This window comes from Corvus kubaryi, unplaced genomic scaffold (assembly GCF_017639235.1).
Source record: "Corvus kubaryi isolate FWS band 111438036 unplaced genomic scaffold, C.kubaryi_AGA036_p1.0 37341, whole genome shotgun sequence".
Classification (NCBI taxonomy): Eukaryota; Metazoa; Chordata; class Aves; order Passeriformes; family Corvidae; genus Corvus; species Corvus kubaryi.
In genome coordinates, this window is record NW_024581112.1 from 11,188,583 (window position 1) to 11,192,416 (window position 3,834).

Here is a 3,834-nt window from a genome sequence, read left to right on the forward strand (position 1 = left end):
AGAGTTCTTTGCCTGACAGTAGTCTTAGATATGTACCTGAGGGGTGCTGTATGTTTTCATACTGGGAATATACAGTCATTGTCCTCCCTTCTTCGGCATTTCCCAGCAGTAGTTCAGTGACTCTGCATCTGCTCTCTGAAGTCCATTTTTTAATATTTTGTTATGGTCTGCTCAGCCCATGACCCCGCTTGCACACACCCTCCCTGCTACCTGCAGGTCATCACTCCTCACATGACCTAACTGGGTGTCCTACACCAAACACTGATGTGATCTTTCCTCCCAGCCTATCAGACTTATTCAAGCATTGCTGGTGTCAGAGTTTACAGCTCCAGGCTTTTTATGAAGAGGGGTAACCGGGGAAAAAGACTGCATTATCTCTCTTCAGTGCCACAAAGCACTCCAGATCTTCCTCAGCTGAAGAGATAAAATGGAACAGACTTCCAGTAGGACACAGAAGAATGATCCTGAATTCTTCTGGGTTTTTCTGGGGGGAGGGAAAGGAGAAATGAAAAAAAAAAAATTGTAAGGATGAGATGAAAGAAGGGATATCACAAAAAATTCAGATGAATGCTGAGCATAAATCAAGTTCTCTTCTGGGTTTTGGAGGCAGAGGTGGTTGCAGAAAGAATGGCTAGATGCTTGGTAGTCTCCTAAAACACTAGAACAGTGTGTCATAGGTTGTTCCCTTCTGCCTCTTTCCCAAATTTATCCCTGTCTCTTGATCCTTCTATCCTCCTGAAACCCTGCCATCCCAGGATATCCCTGCCCTTTTGGCTCCCACCTGCTCTGTCTCTGACCTTGTTTCCTCTGCACTGTCCCTGGTTGCTGTCCTGCAGATCCTCTTTTGAGCCATTATTTTTCTTTTCCTTCTCCACTTCAGTGCTGTTTTAGGCTGCATCCAACTCTGGGTGGTACGGAGTGAGGGAGAGTAGGGCACAGCCAACTGTCTGCCCTTGGCTCGTATTTGGGGCTGAGATCCTATGGCAGAGGCATGCTCTGCACTGGGCAAGTCTTCAGCAAAGATAACATCTGGATTTCAGACAAGCTCTGCAGACCATGTGCAGGTGGAAAGCAATGATTTACAGCTAGGTCAGATCTGACAGGATTTTCATATGGCCACCAAGTACAGGCTGATGTCTCCAGGGATCAACCCCTGCTAATTTCAAGCCCCTGCATGAAGCACTGAACTGCAGTGAAACCACGGTAAGACATTTTCAGCATGGGCCAACCATATTTTTCACTAACCTCATTTTTGGAAGTTGCTGACCAACTTTCAGTGAAATGTTCCCAAAATAAAATTCATCCGTACACAGAGAACAAGGATGGAAAAATTCAGCCTAGAATGACTAAAATATGAAAAAATTAAAAGCAACTGAACAACAGATCTTGTAATCAAAACTGTTAGGCAACGTTAAATAAAAGATTTGTTGCCATCTCCACCTGTAACAGAGGGATGGCTATGTAAGTATTAAATTTGGGAAAAACTTTCTTGCATGACTGACACGCAAGGAGAAAGCATTTTCCTTCCGAACAGGAGGCATATGCCCAAGCAAGACATCTGATAAGGAGAAACAGTGGTGACTGTATGCAAACTGTTATGTGATCTGAATTATTTACATTGCTTGGAGTTCACCAGATTCTTCACCAAAGTGTTTTAGAGTCCCAGACTGAGCTGAGCAGTAGTGGATGCATCAGGGAGAGAGATGTCAGCTTGACCCACGGTGATTTGCCATCTGTGAAAAGCAAACAAATACAACCAACTGGAGGAAGGAGCATTGTGACTGTAATAGGGACTGGAGCACAGATTTACAGAGGATCTTTGTATTTGGACTCACGAGCCTTTGACTATGTTAGTATTGAAAAGTAAGCAGCTGCAAAAGCCCGGCTACACAGATCTGTCCAAAAATCAAGCTTTGGCTGTTGACTGCTTGACACTGTATCTGCAAGGCTGGACCAGATGTGTAATTATTTCCTATGTTATTTTCTTCAGTTTTCAAAAGAAGACAGCTAGGTGTCCAGCAAAGTTTTTAGAGAGTCTTTTTAAGGTTTTTACTGTACTCCAATAAAAAGGCTCCAGGATTTTAAACTTGTCCACTTTTTTCAAGTATATCCAGGGGTTGTAATAAAGGATATTATCTCTGTGGCAAATTTTGATTTCCTCAGATTACAACTTCACAGCTAAATCAGAAGTATTACTGGTATCAGAGATTACTTTTGGGACCAGAAGTCACTGCTATTTTGAATTGAGTCCATTGCTGAAAGAAGAAAATATATCTAGATGCAAAGTACAGCCTCTTAAAAGCCACAGCATAAACACATAGATTTTCCCCCTCTCCTGATCCAAAATACAGTAGTCACAGACTATTTTTAATTCACGTAAAATTATGATAATCATGAAAGCATAAACTTTATGGTTTGCTGAATTGGCTGCAATGTGCATCCCTAAAAAGCTCTGTTCCCTAAAGTAGGGAAGTACTGAGATCAGCATAATGAGAAATATGACAGAGGACCCTGCAGACAACTTGTAGGCTGAAACAAAGATCAGGCCAGATGTAGCTACATTTATTGCTGTGCTGCGCTCCAGAAAATGCTAAAAATAAGGCACAGGGAGTGAAGGTTTCCAAACATATTAGCAGCACTCTTGTGGTGTGATCGTAGCGATTTTTTAAGGCCATGGTGCCTTGAAGGCCGGCAAGTAGTGGGTTCTTTTTGTTGCTTTTACCAACGTAGATTGATATATATGACCCAAACCTGACATCTAGTGGAGGAAGAATGAGGGCAGGATTTTTCATGCCTTCCCAGGGATGCACTGGGCTGTGTGCACACTGAGAGAGCAGTTTGCTCTTCTCTTCAGAAGTGACCTGAAGGCTTATCTGCTGGGTGGGGAAGCAAACCAAGGAGCTCGTGGTCACTCCAGCTAAGTGTGCACACCTTGTCTAGTTCATGTCACCTGTATCCACAGCTATGCATGCCAGAAGCCAGTTCGACAGTGCTGTCAGCAGATAATGAGCTCTGAAGGCTGAATTTTAAAAAGTTTCAAAAGACAGTAGCAGACATGAGCATGTCTGGTTGAATTTGGGCAGGGTCTTGTGTAACAGAAGGAATAGGTGTTCACTATAGCTGCACAGATGGCATCAGTGAGCTATAATTTCTGCTGTCAGATATGTCAGGTCTGCACTCTTGGGCCAGACCAGCCAGTTCAACACTAGGTCTTGAGGCTGCAGCTCTGTTTAGCTTCCAGCTTTTTCCCAGTGCTGTAGATCCCTCACTGCCCTGTCTGGGCTGCTTGAGCTGGGAGGCCAACAATACTTCAGGAATGTTTTAACAACTTTCTGCCTCGTCCTCTGCACCTGCTATTGTAATATCTCAATTCTCAGTTAGCAAAAATTAAAGCTTCAGGCTCTCATACTTGCATGGAAATGTTGAAAGCATGAACCCTAAAGGCTAAAAGAAGCCAAAAGCCAAATAAAACTGTCCAGTGTTTGTTTTTCATATCTTGTAAATTTAAATCAGTATCATAAAACTGTTGGTACCTCAGTCCTGACAAGAGCACTTATAGGCCATTAAAAATGGCAGAAGACAAAGGGTATTTTAGTTGTTTATGTACTGTAGGAAGCAAAAAACATCTCCCATGTGCTAGTAAAGAGTCCAGGCTTTGTAGCTGGGAGTTGTAACAGCTCATACTGTCTGTGAATCATCATTTTTGTAGGATGGAGCAACAAGTTACCAACAGTTCGGAGATTCATTAAAACCCCCAAATTGCTTGCCTAAATGAATGCACAGCTATCAGCCACTGACAAAGAGCTCAGCTACAGGCTCTGTCCCAAGCAATCA